This window comes from Schistocerca gregaria, unplaced genomic scaffold (genome assembly GCF_023897955.1).
Source record: "Schistocerca gregaria isolate iqSchGreg1 unplaced genomic scaffold, iqSchGreg1.2 ptg000480l, whole genome shotgun sequence".
Lineage (NCBI taxonomy): Eukaryota > Metazoa > Arthropoda > Insecta > Orthoptera > Acrididae > Schistocerca > Schistocerca gregaria.
The window spans coordinates 539,275-549,848 of NW_026061890.1; positions in this window are offsets into that span (position 1 = coordinate 539,275).

Below are 10,574 nucleotides of genomic sequence, written 5' to 3' on the forward strand. Positions count from 1 at the left end.
TATTCAATCCCGATGCATATTCTGTGTATCATCAACACTCTGATAGTCCACAGATAACAGAATGCCTCCAGATGTGCATCGGAAACTACTACTGGTCTTCCAGGGAACGATCAAAGCGTAGACTGTTTGGGACATTACTCCCATCCAGGAAAGTGCGCATTGGGACTGTTGTATTCAATACCGATGCAATTTCTGTGTTTCATCAACACTCTGATAGTCCACAGATTACAGAATGCCTCCAGATGTTAATCGGAAACTACTACTGGTCTTCCAGGGAAAGATCAAACCGTAGACTTAGACATTACTCCCATGGAGGAAAGTGCGCATGGTGAGTGTAGTATTCAATCCCGATGCATTTTCTGTCTTTCATCAACAGTCTGATAGTCCACAGATTACAGAATGCCCTCAGATGTTCATCGGAAACTACTACTGCTCTTCCAGGGAACGATCAAAACGTAAACTCTTTAAGACATTACTCCCATGGAGGAAAGGGCGCATCGTGACTGTTGTATTCAATCCCGATGCATTTTCTGTCTTTCATCAACAGTCTGATAGTCCACAGATTACAGAATGCCTCCAGATGTGCATCGGAACCTACTACTGGTCTTCCTGGGAACGATCAAAGCAGAGACTGTTTGAGACATTATTTCCATTTAGGAAAGTGAGCATGGTGACTGCTGTATTCAATCCCGATGCAATTTCTGTGTTTCATCAACACTCTGATACTCCACAGATTACAGAATGCCTCCAGATGTGCTTCGGAAACTACTACTGGTCTTCCAGGGAACGATCAAAGCGTAGACTGTTTGAGACATTACTCGCATGGAGGAAAGTGCGCATGGTGACTGGTGTATTCAATCCCGATGCAATTTCTGGTTTCATCAACACTCTGATACTCCACCGATTACAGAATGCCTCCAGATGTGCATCGGAAACTACTACTGGTCTTCCAGGGAACGATCTAAGCGTAAATTCTCTGAGACATTGCTCCCATGGAGGAAAGTGCGCATGATGACTGTTGTATTCAATCCCGTTGCATTTTCTGTGTTTCATCAACACTCTGATACTCCACAGATTACAGAATGCCTCCAGATGTGCATCGGAAACTACTACTGGTCTTACAGGGAACGATCAAACCGTAGACTGTTTGAGACATTACTCCCATTGAGGAAAGTGCTCATGGTGACTGTTGTATTCAATCCCGATGCAATTTCTGTATTTCATCAACACTCTGATAGTCCACAGATTACAGAATACCTCCAGATGTGCATCGGAAACTACTACTGGTCTTACAGGGAACGATCAAAGCGTATACTGTTTGAGACATTACTACCGTGGAGGAAAGTGCGCATGGTGACTGTTGTATTCAATCCCGATGCAATTTCTGTGTTTCATCAACACTCTGATACTCCACAGATTACAGAATGCCTCCAGATGTGCATCGGAAACTACTACTGGTCTTCCAGGGAACGATCAAAGCGTAGACTGTTTGAGACATTACTCCCATGGAGGAAAGTGCGCATGGTGACTGGTGTATTCAATCCCGATGCAATTTCTGTGTTTCATCAACACTCTGATACTCCACAGATTACAGAATGCCTCCACATGTGCATCGGAAACTACTACTGGTCTTCCAGGGAACGATAAGATCGTAGAGTGTTTAAGACTTTACTCCCATGGAGGAAAGTGCTCATGGTGACTGTTTTATTCAATCCCAGATGCAATTTCTGTGTTTCATCAACACTCTGATAGTCCACAGATTACAGAATGCCTCCAGAAGTGCATCTTAAACTACTTCTGGTCTTCCAGGGAACGATGAAAGCGTAGACTGTTTGAGACATTACTTTTATGGAGGAATGTGCGCATGGTGACTGTTGTATTCAATCCCGATGCAATTTCTGTGTTTGATCAATACTCTGATAGTCCACAGATTACAGAATGCCTCCAGATGTGCATCGGAAGCTACTACTGGTCTTACAGGGAACGATCAAAGCGTATACTGTTTGAGACATTACTACCGTGGAGGAAAGTGCGCATGGTGACTGTTGTATTCAATCCCGATGCAATTTCTGTGTTTCATCAACACTCTGATACTCCACAGATTACAGAATGCCTCCAGATGTGCATCGGAAACTACTACTGGTCTTACAGGGAACGATCAAAGCGTAGAATGTTTGAGACCTTACTCCCATGGAGGAAAGTGCGCATGGTGACTGTTGTATTCAATCCCGAAGCAATTTCTGTGTTTCATCAACACTCTGATAGTCCACAGATTACAGAATGCCTCCAGATGTGCATCGGAAACTACCACTGGTCTTCCAGGGAAAGATCAAAGCGTAGACTGTTCGAGACACTACTCCCATGGAGGAAAGTGCGCATGGTGACTGTTGTATTCAATCCCGATGCAATTTCTGTGTTTCATCAACACTCTGATAGTCCACAGATTACAGAAAGAATCCAGATGTGCATCGGAAGCTGCTACTGGTCTTCCAGGGAGCGATCAAAGCGTAGACTATTAGAGACATTACACCCATGTAGGAAAGTGCGCATGGTGACTGTCGTATTCAATCCCGATGCAATTTCTGTGTTTCATCAACACTCTGATAGTCTACAAATTACAGAATGACACCAGATGTGCATCGGAAACAACTACCGATCTTCCAGGGAACGATCAATGCGTAGACTGTTTGAGACATAACTCCCGTGGATGAAAGTCCGCATGGTGACTGTTGTATTAAATCCCGATGCAATTTCTTAGTTTTATCAACACTCTGAAACTCCACAGATTATAAAATGCCTCCAGATGTGCATCGGAAACTATTATTGGTCTTCCAAGGAACGGTCAAAGCGTATACTGTTTGAGACATTACTCCCATTGAGGAATGTGCGCATGGTGACTGTTGTATTCAATCCCGATGCATTTTCTGTGTATCATCAACACTCTGATAGTCCACAGATAACAGAATGCCTCCAGATGTGCATCGGAAACTACTACTGGTCTTCCAGGGAACGATCAAAGCGTAGACTGTTTGGGACATTACTCCCATCCAGGAAAGTGCGCATTACGACTGTTGTATTCAATACCGATGCAATTTCTGTGTTTCATCAACACTCTGATAGTCCACAGATTACAGAATGCCTCCAGATGTTAATCGGAAACTACTACTGGTCTTCCACTGAAAGATCAAACCGTAGACTGAGACATTACTCCCATGGAGGAAAGTGCGCATGGTAAGTGTTGTATTCAATCCCGATGCAATTTCTGTGTTTCATCAACACTCTGATAGTCCACAGATTACAGAATGCCCTCAGATGTTCATCGGAAACTACTACTGCTCTTCCAGGGAACGATCAAAACGTAAACTCTTTAAGACATTACTTCCATGGAGGAAAGGGCGCATCGTGACTGTTGTATTCAATCCCGATGCATTTTCTGTCTTTCATCAACAGTCTGATAGTCCACAGATTACAGAATGCCTCCAGATGTGCATCGGAACCTACTACTGGTCTTCCTGGGAACGATCAAAGCAGAGACTGTTTGAGACATTATTTCCATGGAGGAAAGTGCGCATGGTGACTGCTGTATTCAATCCCGAGGCAATTTCTGTGTTTCATCAACACTCTGATAGTCCACAGATTACAGAATGCCACCAGACGTGCATCGGAAACTACTACTGGTCTTCCAGGGAACGATGAAAGATTAGACAGTTTGAGACATTACTCCCATGGAGGAAGGTGCTCATGGTGACTGTTGTATTCAATCCCGATGCAATTTCTGTGTTTCATCAACACTCTGATAGTCCACAGATTACAGAATGCCTCCAGATGTGCATCGGAAATTACTACTGGTCTTCCAGGGAAGGATGAAAGCTTAGACTGTTTGAGACATTACTTATATGGAGGAATGTGCGCATGGTGACTGTGGTATTCAATCCCGATGCAATTTCTGTGTTTCATCAACACTCTGATACTCCACAAATTACAGAATGCCTCCAGATGTGCATCGGAAACTACTACTGGTCTTCCAGGGAACGATCAAAGCGTAGATTATTTGAGACATTACTCCCATGGAGGAAAGTGCGCATGGTGACTGTTGTATTCAATCCCGAAGTGATTTCTGTGTTTCATCAACACTCTGATAGACCACAGATTACAGAATGCCTCCAGATGTGCATCGGAAACTACTTCTGGTCTTCAAGGGAAAGATCAAAGCGTGAACTGTTTGAGACATTACTCCCATGGAGGAAAGTGCGCATGGTGACTTTTGTATTCAATCCCGATGCAATTTCTGTGTTTCATCAACACTCTGATAGTCCACAGATTACAGAAAGAATCCAGATGTGCATCGGATGCTACTTCTGGTCTTCCAGGGAACGATCAAAGCGTAGACTGTTATTGACATTACTCCCATGTAGGAAACTGCGCATGGTGACTGTTGTATTCAATCCCGATGCAATTTCTGTGTTTCATCAACACTCTGATAGTCTACAGATTACAGAATGCCACCAGATGTGCATCGGAAACTACTCCCGATCTTCCAGGGAACGACCAAAGCGTAGACTGTTTGAGACATTACTCCCGTGGAGGAAAGTGCGCATGGTGACTGTTGTATTAAATCCCGATGCAATTTCTTAGTTTCATCAACACTCTGAAACTCCACAGATTACAAAATGCCTCCAGATGTGCATCGGAAACTACTACTGGTATTCCAGGGAACGATCAATGCGTAAACTCTTTAAGACATTACTCCCATGGAGAAAAGTGTGCATGGTGACTGCTGTATTCAATCCCGATGCATTTTCTGTGTTTCATCAACACTCTGATACTCCACAGATTACAGAATGCCTCCAGATGTGCTTCGGAAACTACTACTGGTCTTCCAGGGAACGATCAAAGCGTAGACTGTTTGAGACATTACTCGCATGGAGGAAAGTGCGCATGGTGACTGGTGTGTTCAATCCCGATGCAATTTCTGGTTTCATCAACACTCTGATACTCCACCGATTACAGAATGCCTCCAGATGTGCATCGGAAACAATTATTGGTCTTCCAGGGAACGGTCAATGATTAGAATGTTTGAGACATTACTCCCATGGAGGAAAGTGCGCATGGTGACGGTTGTATTCAATCCCGATGCAATTTCTGTGTTTCATCAACACTCTGATACTCCACAGATTACAGAATGCCTCCACATGTGCATCGGAAACTACTACTGGTCTCCCTGGGAACGATGAAAACGTAGACTGTTTGAGACATTATTCCCATGGAGGAAAGTGCGCATGGTGACTGCTGTATTCAATCCCGAGACAATTTCTGTGTTTCATCAACACTCTGATAGTCCACAGTTTACAGAATGCCACCAGACGTGCATCGGAAACTACTACTGGTCTTCCAGGGAACGATGAAATCGTAGACTGTTTGAGACATTTCTTTTATGGAGGAGTGTGCGCATCTTGACTGTTGTATTCAATCCCGATGCATTATCTGTGTTTCATCAACACACTGATAGTCCACAGATTACAGAATGCCTCCAGATGTGCATCGGAAGCTACTACTGGTCTTACAGGGAACGATCAAACCGTATACTGTTTGAGACATTACTACCGTGGAGGAAAGTGCGCATGGTGACTGTTGTATTAAATCCCGATGCAATTTCTGTGTTTCATCAACACACTGATACTCCACAGATTACAGAATACCTCCAGATGTGCATCGGAAACTACTACTGGTCTTACAGGGAACGATCAAAGCGTATACTGTATGAGACATTACTACTGTGGAGGAGAGTGCGCATGGTGACTGTTGTATTCAATCCCCATGCAATTTCTGTGTTTCATCAACAGTCTGATACTCCACAGATTACAGAATGCCTCCAGATGTGCTTCGGAAACTACTACTGGTCTTCCAGGGAACGATCAAAGCGTAGACTGTTTGAGACATTACTCGCATGGAGGAAAGTGCGCATGGTGACTGGTGTGTTCAATCCCGATGCAATTTCTGGTTTCATCAACACTCTGATACTCCACCGATTACAGAATGCCTCCAGATGTGCATCGGAAACAATTATTGGTCTTCCAGGGAACGGTCAATGATTAGAATGTTTGAGACATTACTCCCATGGAGGAAAGTGCGCATGGTGACTGTTGTATTCAATCCCGAAGTGATTTCTGTGTTTCATCAACACTCTGATAGAACACAGATTACAGAAAGAACCCAGATGTGCATCGGATGCTACTACTGGTCTTCCAGGGAACGATCAAAGCGTAGACTGTTGTTGACATTACTCCCATGTAGGAAACTGCGCATGGTGACTGTTGTATTCAATCCCGATGCAATTTCTGTGTTTCATCAACACTCTGATAGTCTACAGATTACAGAATGCCACCAGATGTGCATCGGAAACTACTCCCGATCTTCCAGGGAACGACCAAAGCGTAGACTGTTTGAGACATTACTCCCGTGTAGGAAAGTGCGCATGGTGACTGTTGTATTAAATCCCGATGCAATTTCTTAGTTTCATCAACACTCTGAAACTCCACAGATTACAAAATGCCTCCAGATGTGCATCGGAAACTACTACTGGTCTTCCTGTGAACGATCAAAGCGTAGACTGTTTGAGACATTACTCCCATGGAGGAAAGTGTGCATGGTGACTGCTGTATTCAATACCGATGCTACTTCTGTGTTTCATCAACACTCTGATAGTCCACAGATTACAGAAAGCCTCGAGATGTGCATCGGAAACTACTACTGGTCTTCCAGGGAACGATCAAAACGTCGACAGTTTGAGACATTACTTTTATGGAGGAATGTGCACATGGTGACTATTGTATTCAATCCAGATGCAATTTCTGTGTTTCATCAACACTCTGATAGTCCACAGATTACAGAATGCCACCAGACGTGCATCGGAAACTACTACTGGTCTTCCAGGGAACGATCAAAGATTAGACTGTTTGAGACATTACTCCCATGGAGGAAAGTGCGCATGGTGACTGTTGTATTCAATCCCCATGCAATTTCTGTGTTTCATCAACACTGTGATACTCCACACATTACAGAATGCCTCCAGATGTGCATCGGAAACTACTACTGGTCTTACAGGGAACGATCAAAGCGTAGACTGTTTGAGACATTACTCCCATGGAGAAAAGTGCGCATGGTGACTGTTGTATTCAATCCCCATGCAATTTCTGTGTTTCATCAACACTGTGATACCCCACACATTACAGAATGCCTCCAGATGTGCATCGGAAACTACTACTGGTCTTCCAGGGAACGATCAAAGCGTAGATTATTTGAGACATTACTCCCATGGAGGAAAGTGCGCATGGTGACTGTTGTATTCAATCCCGAAGCAATTTCTGTGTTTCATCAACACTCTGATAGTCCACAGATTACAGAATGCCTCCAGATGTGCATCGGAAACTACTACTGGTCTTCCAGGGAACGATCAAAGCGTAGACTGTTAGAGACATTACTCCCATGTAGGAAAGTGCGCATGGTGACTGCTGTATTCAATCCCGATGCAATTTCTGTGTTTCATCAACACTCTGATAGTCTACAGATTACAGAAAGCCTCGAGATGTGCATCGGAAACTACTACTGGTCTTCCAGGGAACGATCAAAGCGTAGACTGTTAGAGACAATACTCCCATGTAGGAAAGTGCGCATGGTGACTGTTGTATTCAATCCCGATGCAATATCTGTGTTTCATCAACACTCTGATAGTCCACAGATTACAGAATGCCTCCACATGTGCATCGGAAACTACTACTGATCTTCCAGGGAACGATCAAAGCGTAAACTCTTTGAGACATTACTCCCATGGATGAAAGTGCGCATGGTGACTGTTGTATTCAATCCAGATGCATTTTCTGTGTTTCATCAACACTCTGAGAGTCCACAGATTACAGAATGATACCAGAAGTGCATCGGAAACTACTACTGGTCTTCCATTGAGCGATCAAAGCGTAGACTGTTTGAGACATTACTCCCATGGAGGAAAGTGCGCATGGTGAGTGTTGTATTCAACCCGAGGCAATTTCTGTGTTTCAATCCACACTTTGAAGCTCCACAGGTTACAGAAGGAATCCAGATGTGCATCGGAAACTACTACTGGTCTTGCAGGGAACGATAAAAGCGTAGACTGTTTGAGAATTACTGCCATGGAGGAAAGTGCGCATAGTGACTGTTGTATTCAATCCCAAAGCATTTTCTGTGTTTCATCAACACTCTGATAGTCCACAGATTACAGAATGCCTATAGATGTGAATCGTAAACTACTGCTGGTCTTCCAGGGCACGATCAGAGCGTAGACTGTTAGAGACATTACTCCCATGGAGAAAAGTGCACTTGTTAACGGTTGTATTCAATCCCGATGCAATTTCTGTGTTTCATCAACACTCTGATAGTCGACAGATTACAGAATGCCTCCAGATGTGCATCGGAAACTACAACTGGTCTTCCAGGGAACGATCAAAGCCTAGACTGTTTGAGACATTGCTCCCATGGAGGAAAGTGCGCATGGTGACTGTTGTATTCAATCCCGATTCAATTTCTGTGTTTCATCATCACTCTGATAGTCCACAGATTGCAGAATGCCACCTGATGTGCATCGCAAAAGTACTACTGGTCTTCCAGGGACCGATCAAAGCGTAGACTGTTTGAGACATTACTCCCATGGAGGAAAGAGCGTATGGTGACTGTTGTATCAAATCCCGATGCAATTTCTGTGTTTCATCAACACTCTGATAGTCCACAGATTACAGAATGCCTCCAGATGTGTATCGGAAACCACTGCTGGTCTTCCAGGGAACGATCACAGCGTAGATTGTTTGAGACATTACTCCCATGGAGGAAAGTGCGCATGGTGAACATTTAATTCAAGTCCGATGCAATTTCTGTGTTTCTTCAACACTCTGATAGTCCACAGATTACAGAATGCCTATAGATGTAAATCGTAAACTACTGCTGGTCTTCCAGGGAACGATCAAATCGTAGAATGTTAGAGACATTACTCCCATGGATTAAAGTGCGCATGTTAACGGTTGTATTCAATCCCGATGCAATTTCTGTGTTTCATCAACACTCTGATAGTCTACAGATTACAGAATGCCACCAGATGTGCATCGGAAACTACTACTGGTCTTCCAGGGAACTATCAAAGCATAGACTATTTGAGTCGTACCTCCCGTGGAGGAAAGTGCGCATGGTGACTGTTGTGTTCAATCCCGATGCAATATCTGTGTTTCATCAACACTCTGATAGTCGACAGATTACAGAATGCCTCCAGATGTGCATCGGAAACTACAACTGGTCTTCCAGGGAACGATCAAAGCCTAGACAGTTTGAGACATTGCTCCCATGGAGGAAAGTGCGCATGGTGACTGTTGTATTCAATCCCGATTCAATTTCTGTGTTTCATCAACACTCTGATAGTCCACAGATTACAGAATGCCTCCAGATGTGCATCGGAAACTACTACAGGTCCCCCAGGAAACGATCAAATCGTAGACTGTTTGAGACATTACTTTTATGGAGGAATGTGCGCATGGTGACTGTTGTATTCAATCCCGATGCAATTTCTGTGTTGCATCAACACTCTGATAGTCCACAGATTACAGAATGCCACCAGATGTGTATCGGAAACTACTGCTGGTCTTCCAGGGAACGATCAAAGCGTAGACTGTTTGAGACATACATCCCGTGGAGGAAAGTGCGCATGGTGACTGTTGTATTCAATCCCCATGCAATTTCTGTGTTTCATCAACACTCTGATAGTCCACAGATTACAGAATGCCACCAGATGTGCATCGGAAACTACTACTGGTCTTCCAGGGAAAGGTCAAAGCGTAGACTGTTTAAGAATTACACACATGGAGGAAAGTGCGCATGGTGACTGTTGTATTCAATCCCGATGCAATTTCTGTGTTTCATCAACACTCAGTTAGTCCACAGATATCAGAATGCCTCTAGATGTGCATCGGGAACTACTACTGGTCTTCCAGGGAAATATCAAAGCGTAGACTATTTGAGACATTACTCCCGTGGAGGAAAGTGCGCATGGTGACTGTTGTATTCAATCACGATGCAATTTCTGTGTTTCATCAACACTCTGATAGTCCACAGATTACAGAATGCCTCCAGATGTTCATCGGAAACTACTACTGGTCTTCCAGGGAACGATCAAAGCGTAGACTGCTTGACACTTTACTCCCATGGAGGAAAGTGCGCATGGTGACTGTTGTATTCAATCCCGATGCAATTTCTTTGTTTCATCAACACTCTGATAGTCCACACACTACAGAATGCCACCAGATGTGCATCGAAAACTACTACTGGTCTTCCAGGGAACGATCAAAGCGTAGACTGTTTGAGAATTACTCCCATGGAGGAAAGTTCGCATGGTGACTGTTGTATTCAATCCCGATGCAATTTCCGTGTTTCATCAACACCCTGATAGTCCAAAAATTACGGAAAGCCTCCAGATGTGCATCGGAAACTACTACTGGTCTTCCAGATCACGATCAAAGCGTAGACTGTTTGGGACATTACTCCCCTGGAGGAAAGTG